Genomic DNA, 12500 nt, shown 5'->3' on the forward strand with positions numbered 1-12500 from the left:
GGTCACCAGGGGTCGGGAGGTTCGCCGGTCCCTAAACACAAGCCGAGAACGAACCGCGAGAGGCGGCACGAGTACTTAAACGCTGGCTGCTGGTTCTCAAACACAGCCCTAAGTCCCGCGAGCCCCTGGTGACCCCTAGCGGGGAAAAAATACCCGCCAGCCCCTGGTGACCCCAGGGGGAAAAAAGTTGGAACAATTTCTAAGTCCCGCAAGCCCCTGGTGACCCCAGGGGGAAAAAAGTTGGAACCATTTCTAAGTCCCGCGAGCCCTGGTGACCCTGGTGGGGGAAAAACCCCGCGAGCCCCTGGTGACCCGACGAGCGAAAATTCCCCCCAACCAGCGCAAGTCCCTAACCCAAGCCGGAAGACGAACCACAAGAGGCGGCAGCCAGTCCCCAAACGCAAGCCAGGGACCGGCCCACAGGAGGGCTGCAGCCAGTCCCCAAACACAAGCCGGGGACCGGCCCACAAGAGGCGGCAGCCAGTCCCCAAACGCAAGCTCCCGCGAGCCCCTGGTGACCCGGACGAGCGAAAATTCCCCCCAACCAGCGCAAGTCCCTAACCCAAGCCGGAAGACGAACCACAAGAGGCGGCAGCCAGTCCCCAAACGCAAGCCAGGGACCGGCCCACAGGAGGCTGCAGCCAGTCCCCAAACACAAGCCGGGGACCGGCCCACAAGAGGCGGCAGCCAGTCCCCAAACGCAAGCTCCCGCGAGCCCCTGGTGACCCGACGAGCGAAAAATCCCCCCAACCAGCGCAAGTCCCTAACCCAAGCCGGAAGACGAACCACAAGAGGCGGCAGCCAGTCCCCAAACGCAAGCCAGGGACCGGCCCACAGGAGGCTGCAGCCAGTCCCCAAACACAAGCCGGGGACCGGCCCACAAGAGGCGGCAGCCAGTCCCCAAACGCAAGCTCCCGCGAGCCCCTGGTGACCCGACGAGCGAAATTCCCCCCCAACCAGCGCAAGTCCCTAACCCAAGCCGGAAGACGAACCACAAGAGGCGGCAGCCAGTCCCCAAACGCAAGCCAGGGACCGGCCCACAGGAGGCTGCAGCCAGTCCCCAAACACAAGCCGGGGACCGGCCCACAAGAGGCGGCAGCCAGTCCCCAAACGCAAGCTCCCGCGAGCCCCTGGTGACCCGACGAGCGAAAATTCCCCCCAACCAGCGCAAGTCCCTAACCCAAGCCGGAAGACGAACCACAAGAGGCGGCAGCCAGTCCCCAAACGCAAGCCAGGGACCGGCCCACAGGAGGCTGCAGCCAGTCCCCAAACACAAGCCGGGGACCGGCCCACAAGAGGCGGCAGCCAGTCCCCAAACGCAAGCTCCCGCGAGCCCCTGGTGACCCGACGAGCGAAATTCCCCCCAACCAGCGCAAGTCCCTAACCCAAGCCGGAAGACGAACCACAAGAGGCGGCAGCCAGTCCCCAAACGCAAGCCAGGGGACCGGCCCACAGGAGGCTGCAGCCAGTCCCCAAACACAAGCCGGGGACCGGCCCACAAGAGGCGGCAGCCAGTCCCCAAACGCAAGCTCCGCGAGCCCCTGGTGACCGACGAGCGAAAATTCCCCCAACCAGCGCAAGTCCCTAACCCAAGCCGGAAGACGAACCACAAGAGGCGGCAGCCAGTCCCCAAACGCAAGCCAGGGGACCGGCCCACAGGAGGCTGCAGCCAGTCCCCAAACACAAGCCGGGGACCGGCCCACAAGAGGCGGCAGCCGGTCCCCCAAACACCAGCCGGGGACCGGCCCCACAAGAGGCGGCAGCCGGTCCCCAAACACCGGCCGGGGACCGGCCCACAGGAGGGCGGCAGCCGGTTCCCGAAACACCAGCCGGGGACCGGCCCACAAGAGGCGGCAGCCGGTCCCCAAACACCAGCCGGGGACCGGCCCACAAGAGGCGGGCAGCCGGTCCCCAAACACCGGCCGGGGACCGGCCCACAGGAGGCGGGCAGCCGGTCCCCAAACACCAGCCGGGGACCGGCCCACAAGAGGCGGCAGCCGGTCCCCAAACACCAGCCGGGGACCGGCCCACAAGAGGCGGCAGCCGGTCCCCAAACACCGGCCGGGGAACCGAGCCCACAGGAGGCGGCAGCCGGTCCCCAAACACCAGCCGGGGACCGGCCCACAGGAGGCGGCAGCCGGTCCCCAAACACCAGCCGGGGACCGGCCCACAGGAGGCGGCAGCCAGTCCCCAAACACTGGCCGGGGGAGTGGCACAAATTCTAAGTCCCACGAGCCCCTGGTGACCCGACAATCGGACTTAGTGCAATTTTCCAAGTGCTGCAAGCCAATGTTGGCCCGACAAGTCCCCAAACGGCAGCCGGTTTTGAGCCACTAGTGTCGGCCTATAAGTCCCCCAAACACCGGCCCGGTTTTACGACCACTAGTCCCCCAACACTAGCCCGGGATTCAGCCACTAGTGGCGGGCACAATTCCCCCAAACACGCGGTCCGATAATACGCGCGCATATCCCCCAAACACCGGTCCGATAATACGCGCGCATATCCCCAAACACCGGTCCGATAATACGCGCGCATATCCCCAAACACCGGCCCGGATTTCAGCCACTAGTGGCGGGCACAAGTCCCCCAACACTAGCCAAGTTCTCAGCCACTAGTGGCGGGCACAATTCCCCAAACACCGGTCCGATAATACGCGCGCATATCCCCAAACACCGGCCCGATAATACGCGCACAATTCCCCAAACACCGGCGCGGATTTCAGCCACTATTGGCGGGCACAAGTCCCCCAACACTAGCCCGGGATTCAGCCACTAGTGGCGGGCACGATTCCCCAAACACCGGTCCGATAATACGCGCGCATATCCCCAAACACCGGCCCGATAATACGCGCACAATTCCCCAAACACCGGCCCGGATTTCAGCCACTAGTGGCGGGCACAAGTCCCCAAACACTAGCCAAGTTCTCAGCCACTAGTGGCGGGCACAATTCCCCAAACACCGGTCCGATAATACGCGCGCATATCCCCAAACACCGGCCCGATAATACGCGCACAATTCCCCAAACACCGGCGCGGATTTCAGCCACTATTGGCGGGCACAAGTCCCCCAACACTAGCCCGGGATTCAGCCACTAGTGGCGGGCACGATTCCCCAAACACCGGTCCGATAATACGCGCGCATATCCCCAAACACCGGCCCGATAATACGCGCACAATTCCCCAAACACCGGCCCGGATTTCAGCCACTAGTGGCGGGCACAAGTCCCCAAACACTAGCCAAGTTCTCAGCCACTAGTGGCGGGCACAATTCCCCAAACACCGGTCCGATAATACGCGCGCATATCCCCAAACACCGGCCCGATAATACGCGCACAATTCCCCAAACACCGGCGCGGATTTCAGCCACTATTGGCGGGCACAAGTCCCCCAACACTAGCCCGGGATTCAGCCACTAGTGGCGGGCACGATTCCCCAAACACCGGTCCGATAATACGCGCGCATATCCCCAAACACCGGCCCGATAATACGCGCACAATTCCCCAAACACCGGCCCGGATTTCAGCCACTAGTGGCGGGCACAAGTCCCCAAACACTAGCCAAGTTCTCAGCCACTAGTGGCGGGCACAATTCCCCAAACACCGGTCCGATAATACGCGCGCATATCCCCAAACACCGGCCCGATAATACGCGCACAATTCCCCAAACACCGGCGCGGATTTCAGCCACTATTGGCGGGCACAAGTCCCCCAACACTAGCCCGGGATTCAGCCACTAGTGGCGGGCACGATTCCCCAAACACCGGTCCGATAATACGCGCGCATATCCCCAAACACCGGCCCGATAATACGCGCACAATTCCCCAAACACCGGCCCGATAATACGCGCGCAATTCCCCAAACACCGGCCCGATAATACGCGCACATTTCCCCAAACACCGGCGCGGATTTCAGCCACTATTGGCGGGCACAAGTCCCCCAACACTAGCCCGGGATTCAGCCACTATTGGCGGGCACAAGTCCCCCAACACTAGCCCGGGATTCAGCCACTAGTGGCGGGCACGATTCCCCAAACACCGGCCCGGCGCTGAGTATATGGCCTCCGAAAGGCCCATACATTCAGACGGGTCCATGTATTTTCAACGACAGCAGCAGTACCGCCAAAATCCATGCAGCGGCGCTGGATTTATGGCCTCCGAAAGGCCCATTCATTCAGACGGGTCCATGTATTTTCAGCGACAGCCGCAGTACCGCCAAAATCCATGCAGAGGCGCTGAGTTTATGGCCTCCGAAAGGCCCATTCATTCAGACGGGTCCATGTATTTTCAGCGACAGCAGCAGTACCGCCAAAATCCATGCAGCGGCGCTGTATTTATGGCCTCCGAAAGGCCCATTCATTACCAACGGGGCTGCAGTAGCATCCCGCGGCCACGCAGGGGCAGATATTGTGAGGGAATTACATGGTAGTGGACGGAGCGCCCATGCATTTCCAATGGGAGTGCAGTACCTCAAAAATCCGCTCCAAGCCACCGAACTTGAGGGCCCGACGTTCCCTCAACACTAGCCCAGTGCAATCGACATTTCGTTCTGTGTACATTGTTACACAGAATGACAATACAAGGGAATTATTATTATTATTATTATTATTATGTATTCAGCCACTAGTGGCGGGCACAATACCCCAAACACTGGCCCGGCGCTGGCTGAGTTTATGGCCTCTGAAAGGCCCATACATTCAGACGGGTCCATGTATTTTCAGTTTTCCGTAGCAGGTGTGATTGTTTGTTTAATTAGGTAGTTTGTGTTGGTGACGGTGTTCCTAACTGTGGTGGCTTGTTTGTAGAATGTGGGGCCCTGCGTTTGTGTTATGTTGATTTCTGGTAATTTACTTTTTACTAAGTAGTCTTTCAGGTTTTTGTTTCTTTTAAAGGCTGAGATGATTTTGTAATCTTGGATTATGCTTGTGTTCTGTAGTGTCTGATTTATATTTTGTCCATTCATTCAGACGGGTCCATGTATTTTCAGCGACAGCCGCAGTACCGCCAAAATCCATGCAGCGGCGCTGGATTTATGGCCTCCGAAAGGCCCATTCATTCAGACGGGTCCATGTATTTTCAGCGACAGCCGCAGTACCGCCAAAATCCATGCAGAGGCGCTGAGTTTATGGCCTCCGAAAGGCCCATTCATTCAGACGGGTCCATGTATTTTCAACGACAGCCGCAGTACCGCCAAAATCCATGCAGCGGCGCTGTATTTATGGCCTCCGAAAGGCCCATTCATTCCCAACGGGGCAGCAGTAGCATCGCGCGGCCACGCGGGGGCAGATATTGTGAGGGAATTACATTGTAGTGGACGGAGCGCCCTTGCATTTCCAATGGGAGTGCAGTACCTCAAAAATCCGCTCCAAGCCACCGAACTTGAGGGCCCGACGTTCCCTCAACACTAGCCCAGTGCAATCGACATTTCGTTCTGTGTACATTGTTACACAGAATGACAATACAAGGGAATTATTATTATTATTATTATTATTATGTATTCAGCCACTAGTGGCGGGCACAATACCCCAAACACTGGCCCGGCGCTGGCTGAGTTTATGGCCTCCGAAAGGCCCATACATTCAGACGGGTCCATGTATTTTCAGTTTTCCGTAGCAGGTGTGATTGTTTGTTTAATTAGGTAGTTTGTGTTGGTGACGGTGTTCCTAACTGTGGTGGCTTGTTTGTAGAATGTGGGGCCCTGCGTTTGTGTTATGTTGATTTCTGGTAATTTACTTTTTACTAAGTAGTCTTTCAGGTTTTTGTTTCTTTTAAAGGCTGAGATGATTTTGTAATCTTGGATTATGCTTGTGTTCTGTAGTGTCTGATTTATATTTTGTCCATTCATTCAGACGGGTCCATGTATTTTCAGCGACAGCCGCAGTACCGCCAAAATCCATGCAGCGGCGCTGAGTTTATGGCCTCCGAAAGGCCCATTCATTCAGACGGGTCCATGTATTTTCAGCGACAGCCGCAGTACCGCCAAAATCCATGCAGCGGCGCTGGGTTTATGGAATCCGAAAGGCCCATTCATTCAGACGGGTCCATGTATTTTCAACGACAGCCGCAGTACCGCCAAAATCCATGCAGCGGCGCTGTATTTATGGCCTCCGAAAGGCCCATTCATTCCCAACGGGGCAGCAGTAGCATCGCGCGGCCACGCGGGGGCAGATATTGTGAGGGAATTACATTGTAGTGGACGGAGCGCCCATGCATTTCCAATGGGAGTGCAGTACCTCAAAAATCCGCTCCAAGCCACCGAACTTGAGGGCCCGACGTTCCCTCAACACTAGCCCAGTGCAATCGACATTTCGTTCTGTGTACATTGTTACACAGAATGACAATACAAGGGAATTATTATTATTATTATTATTATTATGTATTCAGCCACTAGTGGCGGGCACAATACCCCAAACACTGGCCCGGCGCTGGCTGAGTTTATGGCCTCCGAAAGGCCCATACATTCAGACGGGTCCATGTATTTTCAGTTTTCCGTAGCAGGTGTGATTGTTTGTTTAATTAGGTAGTTTGTGTTGGTGACGGTGTTCCTAACTGTGGTGGCTTGTTTGTAGAATGTGGGGCCCTGCGTTTGTGTTATGTTGATTTCTGGTAATTTACTTTTTACTAAGTAGTCTTTCAGGTTTTTGTTTCTTTTAAAGGCTGAGATGATTTTGTAATCTTGGATTATGCTTGTGTTCTGTAGTGTCTGATTTATATTTTGTCCATTCATTCAGACGGGTCCATGTATTTTCAGCGACAGCCGCAGTACCGCCAAAATCCATGCAGCGGCGCTGAGTTTATGGCCTCCGAAAGGCCCATTCATTCAGACGGGTCCATGTATTTTCAGCGACAGCCGCAGTACCGCCAAAATCCATGCAGCGGCGCTGGGTTTATGGAATCCGAAAGGCCCATTCATTCAGACGGGTCCATGTATTTTCAACGACAGCCGCAGTACCGCCAAAATCCATGCAGCGGCGCTGTATTTATGGCCTCCGAAAGGCCCATTCATTCCCAACGGGGCAGCAGTAGCATCGCGCGGCCACGCGGGGGCAGATATTGTGAGGGAATTACATTGTAGTGGACGGAGCGCCCATGTATGGCCAATGCATTTCCAATGGGAGTGCAGTACCTCAAAAATCCGCTAGAGGGCCCCGAACTTGAGGGCCCGGCGTTCCCTCAAGTGCCGATTTTATACCCCCTTCTCCAGCCGACAGCCAGAATTATATTAGGGACTCGCAATTTTGAGAGGTGAGCACCAGGGCTAATCAGCGGCCACCCGTGACCATTGAGTCCGACAGAGCAGAGGCTAGGGGCGGCCTCGCATCTCGCAATTACCGAGGGAAGATGCCGGTTCTCGAAAAATTTCTAAGTTTTTCAAATTTTAAAGTATTGAAGTATTTAGGGCGCTTCCCGCGGCCCTGGCTTTTGCATGTACCCCTCTAAGCTCCGGTTCTCGAAAAATGTCTAAGTTTTTCAAACTTTAAAGTATTGAAGCCGGACTTCCGCGGAGGCTGACAGGGGGCCTCCATCGAAGCACCCTTCACCCCCGGGTGAGCCGGCGTCGGCCCACGGGCCTGCCGGTTCCCCAACTGAGCGATTGGCACACGAGACCCGCCTCGGAGGGCCCACGTCGGCCGGCGCAAGCCGGTGTTCGGGCGTGCGGCTCCTCCGGCTTTGCGGGTCAAGCTCCAGCGCCGAGGATACTAGGCAAACGTTGGGCCCCCCCGAGCCGAGTGGATACCCGCCTCAGAAAGAGCTGGGGCGGTACGTACGGACGGCCTCACTAAGAGGGAACGGAAGCTACTAAAGCACACGTATAACTGTCCGATGTGCGAACGAAAGTGAGGCCGGACGAATCCGATACGAGTTACGAGTGAGGCGGGATCCACGGCTGGCACTCGCGGGGCCCTCTTGCGAAACCATGCCTCGGCGTGAACCTTTTGGCGGCAGAACCAAGACGAACCGAGGTCGAGCTTCCGTCTCGAGCCACACCCAGACGTCCGACCGTCGCGGAGCCCGACGCCACGCGTGCTAGGGCTCCGCGCGAAACATCGTTTCACGACACCCGCTCGTCAGCCCGTCCGAACGTATACGAGTGTCGCGCGGCCCCCCGGGCCCGGCTGTAGCCACAGCCTCGTCCCGGACCAGGGCCGCACCGCCACCAGCAGCGCCCCCCCGGCGGCAGACGCACTCTGGTTGATCCTGCCAGTAGCATATGCTTGTTTTCAAGATTAAGCCATGCATGTCTAAGTACGAATGGCCAGTACAGTGAAACTGCGAACGGCTCATTAAATCAGTTATGGTTCCTTTGATCGCTCCACCGTTACTTGGATAACTGTGGCAAATCCAGAGCTAATACATGCAAACGAGCGCCGACTCGCGGGCGGGGCTCCGGCCTCGCCCCGGGGACGCGTGCATTTATCAGACACAAAAACCCACGCGGTGTCCGGCGGGCGGGGGCTCAGCCGTCGCGCGCGTCCCCCGCGTCCGGCCTCCGCCTCTCCGGGCGGGGGCGTAAGCGGCGCGGGCGGCTCCGCGCGCGCCGGTCCTCGTTCCGCCGGCCCGGCCCCCCCTTTGTGTTGACTCAGGATAACCTCGTGCCGATCGCTCGCCCACCCGAGGCGGCGACGACTCATTCGAATGTCTGCCCTATCAACTTTCGATGGTAGACTCTGCGCCTACCATGGTGACCACGGGTAACGGGGAATCAGGGTTCGATTCCGGAGAGGGAGCATGAGAAACGGCTACCACATCCAAGGAAGGCAGCAGGCGCGCAAATTACCCACTCCCGACACGGGGAGGTAGTGACGAAAAATAACAATACGGGACTCGTTCGAGTCTCCGTAATTGGAATGAGCCGAACACAAACCCATCGGCCAGCATCCATTGGAGGGCAAGTCTGGTGCCAGCAGCCGCGGTAATTCCAGCTCCAATAGCGTATTTTAAAGTTGCTGCAGTTAAAAAGCTCCTAGTTGGACCCCGGGACGCGAGCTGACGGTCCGCCGCGAGGCGTGCATCCGTCTGTCCCAGCCCCTGCCTCTCGGCAAAAGCCCCCGTGATGCCCTTCGCTGGGTGTCACTCGCGGGGCCCGAAGCGTTTACTTTGAGGAAATTAGAGTGTTCAAAGCAGGCCACACGGCCGCCCCTGCATATCGCAGCTGGGAATAATGGAATAGGACTCCGGTTCTATTTTGTGGGTTGTCATGAACTGGGGCCATGATTAAGAGGGACGGCCGGGGGCATTCGTACTGCGCCGCTAGAGGTGAAATTCTTGGACCGGCGCAAGACGGACGAGAGCGAAAGCATTTGCCAAGAATGTTTTCATTAATCAAGAACGAAAGTCGGAGGTTCGAAGACGATCAGATACCGTCCTAGTTCCGACCATAAACGATGCCGACTCGCGATCCGGCGGCGTTATTCCCATGACCCGCCGAGCAGCACCCGGGAAACCGACCAAGTGTCTGGGTTCCGGGGGGAGTATTGTTGCAAAGCTGAAACTTAAAGGAATTGACGGAAGGGCACCACCAGGAGTGGAGCATGCGGCTTAATTTGACTCAACACGGGAAACCTCACCCGGCCCGGACACGGAAAGGATTGACAGATTGAAGGCTCTTTCTCGATACCGTGGGTGGTGGTGCATGGCCGTTCGTAGTTGGTGGAGCGATTTGTCTGGTTAATTCCGATAACGAACGAGACTCAAACATACTAAATAGTACCGCGGCCCCCCGCGCGGTCGGCGGCAGAAAACTTCTTAGAGGGACAAGTGGCTCTCAGCCACACGAGAATGAGCAATAACAGGTCTGTGATGCCCTTAGATGTCCGGGGCTGCACGCGCGCCACACTGAGCGTATAAGCGCGTCGTCTATCCCCGCGCCGGCAGGCGCGGGTAATCCTATGAACCCCGCTCGTGACAGGGCCTGGGGATTGCAATTATTTCCCACCAACGAGGAATTCCCAGTAAGCGCGGGTCATTAGCCTGCGTTGATTAAGTCCCTGCCCTTTGTACACACCGCCCGTCGCTACTACCGATCGGATGGCTTAGTGAGGTCCTCGGATAGTCCCCGCCGGGGCCGGCCCCGGCTCCGGCGGTGTGCCAGAAGACGGTCGAACTTGACTATCTAGAGGAAGTAAAAGTCGTAACAAGGTTTCTGTAGGTGAACCTGCAGAAGGATCATTAACGTACGAGCGGCAGCAGATCCGCCTCGGTACACCCCCGACGAGCCAGACGCCGAGGGCGGCGGGTCGTCGCAGGCGGAGGAAGAGGGTAGACCGGGACGGGACGGGACGGGGGGCGCGGCGCGGGTCACTCCCGGGCCGCGCGTCGGAGCGAGTTCGGCGGGCGCCACGCGGCGCGGCGCGACGCGAGAAAAGGCGGCGGGCGATGTCGCGCTACCTCCGTGCGAGCGGGGTAGCGCGCTCGTCCGACGACCCCAGTAGCGCGGCGCGGCGCGACGACAGGCGACCGCCAGCGACGGGCGAAAGGCGGCGGCCGTGCGCGGGACCCCCGTAACCGGGGAATCCCCCTATGCCGACGACCCTAGCTCGGCGCGGTTCTCGCGCTTCCGGCGCGCGCTTCCGGGGCGGCACTCGCCTCGACGACCTCCCGTCCTTTAAAGGTAACGGTTCGGGCCGGCGCCCCGGCGTCCGTCCGCCCGTCGGTGTCGCGTGTCCGTGCGGCGCGGGGCTGCTCTCGGCGAGGGTCGCCGAGCAAGCGGATCCCCGCACGGATCACAACGGCCGTATGGCGGCGGCGTCGGGACGCCCGCCCGAGACGAAGGTTCAGGGCGACGAAACGGTGCTCCCACCGGCTACCTTTTTCCCCGGCCAAACGCGTCCGTCGGCCGGAGCCCTCGAGGGGCCGCGTAGCGCGCGCGTGGGCCGGCCCCCGGACACCGGAGTCCCTCCCGGGGCTCCGGACACCGGGGGTTCGGTTCCGCGCGGTCCGCCGCGGTCTCCTCTGTCCATCCATAGTCCGGGCAGGCCGCGGCCGGGTCGGGGGCCAGTCCCCCCTCGGTGTCAGCGCGGTCGCGCCGCCCTTGTAAACCAAACCCACTCGCTGACGGGTAGCAACACCCAAAGCGTCGCTTCGCGGCGCGGCGGGGCTTCCAAGTCGGATGGCCTTCCGGGGTCCGGGTAGGAGACGCCGGGGGCCGGCCTCAGCGCCGAGCCCCCGACCTACCCGGCGAGTCCGGTCGCCGAGTCGTGTCAGGCCCGAGCGGGAGACGCCGGGCGCCGGCCTCAGCGCCGAGCGCCCGACCTACCCGGGCCGACGCACGTCTCGGGCGCCGTCGCGGCCCCGAGCGGGAGACGCCGGGCGCCGGCCTCAGCGCCGCGCGCCCGACCCGCTCGGCTCGTCGCGGCGTCGCGCGTATCGCGCCCGTCGGTAACCGCGCCGCGGGTTAGGGGCTCGCTCGCGGGAGCGACCGAACGGCACCCGCGGCGCGTTCGTCTCCGGTACAAACCCTGTCGTGAATTTGTCTCCGATCGTCCCGGGCGGACGTAAAAGGGCCCAAACGTACGACTCTTAGCGGTGGATCACTCGGCTCGTGCGTCGATGAAGAACGCAGCTAGCTGCGAGAACTAATGTGATTTGCAGGACACATTGATCATCGACACTTTGAACGCACATTGCGGCCCCGGTTTTACCCCGGGGCCACGCCTGTCTGAGCGGCGCTTTCCAATCGATCGGACGCGGGCCGGGCCCTCCGCGACATTCCGCCGGTCCGTCCGGCGGGTGGCGCGAGAACCCGGTCCGCGCGGGCGAGGCTCGGGCCCTCCGCGACATTCCGCCGGTCCGCCCGGCGGGTGGCGCGCGACCCGTGTCCCCGCCCACTCCGCGGCTGGGGTTTCGCAGGGACCCCCGTCCCTTCGTACCCTCAAATACAGACTCGGGCGGCGCTCCGTGTCCGTCCGCCCGTCGGTGTCGCGCGTCCGCGCGTCCGGAGGTGCTTCTCGGCTGCCGGTGAGTACGGCTGGTACTTAGCATACCGAGAAGGTGCTCCGCGCGCGCGGCTCCGCGCGGCGGCCCGTATGGCGGCGGCGCTCGGCGCCCTCCTCAGGTAAAGGTCCCGGTCGGCGCCTCGGCGTCCGTCCGCCCGTCGGTGTCGCGTGTCCGTGCGGCGCGGGGCTGCTCTCGGCGAGGGTCGCCGAGCAAGCGGATCCCCGCACGGATCACAACGGCCGTATGGCGGCGGCGCCGGTCCCGGCGCCGGCCCCGACCGCACAGCTCTACGCGCACGCCCTCAGATCAGACGAGACGACCCGCTGAATTTAAGCATATTACTAAGCGGAGGAAAAGAAACTAACCAGGATTCCCTCAGTAGCGGCGAGCGAAGAGGGAAAAGCCCAGCGCCGAATCCCCGCCCTGCGGTAGGGCGAGGGAAATGTGGCGTACGGAAGGCCGCTTTAGCCCGGCGCCGCTCGGGGGCCCGAGTCCTTCTGATAGAGGCTCAGCCCAGGGACGGTGTGAGGCCGGTAGCGGCCCCCGGCTCGCCGGGGCGAGGCCTTCT

The 12500-nt window shown here is 60.4% G+C and overlaps 3 non-coding genes across 3 annotated transcripts in view; all 3 read left to right on the forward strand.

Annotated features, from left to right (window-relative positions):
• Positions 1–8181: 8181 nt before the first annotated feature.
• On the forward strand, positions 8182–10168 carry LOC148345746 (18S ribosomal RNA). Its single transcript, XR_015848486.1, has one exon. It is a non-coding gene; the product is annotated as an 18S ribosomal RNA (ribosomal RNA).
• A 1342-nt stretch (positions 10169–11510) lies between these two features.
• On the forward strand, positions 11511–11664 carry LOC148345747 (5.8S ribosomal RNA). Its single transcript, XR_015848495.1, has one exon. It is a non-coding gene; the product is annotated as a 5.8S ribosomal RNA (ribosomal RNA).
• Positions 11665–12228: 564 nt separating this feature from the next.
• LOC148345748 (28S ribosomal RNA) overlaps positions 12229–12500 on the forward strand; it is a 4529-nt gene continuing 4257 nt past the window's right edge. Inside the window, exon 1 of the ribosomal RNA XR_015848504.1 lies at positions 12229–12500. This exon is cut by the window's right edge and continues 4257 nt beyond it. This is a non-coding gene — a ribosomal RNA (28S ribosomal RNA).

This window comes from Urocampus carinirostris, unplaced genomic scaffold, assembly GCF_059441175.1.
Source record: "Urocampus carinirostris isolate Australia breed hairy pipefish unplaced genomic scaffold, RoL_Ucar_1.0 HiC_scaffold_25, whole genome shotgun sequence".
In the NCBI taxonomy this organism is placed as follows: domain Eukaryota; kingdom Metazoa; phylum Chordata; class Actinopteri; order Syngnathiformes; family Syngnathidae; genus Urocampus; species Urocampus carinirostris.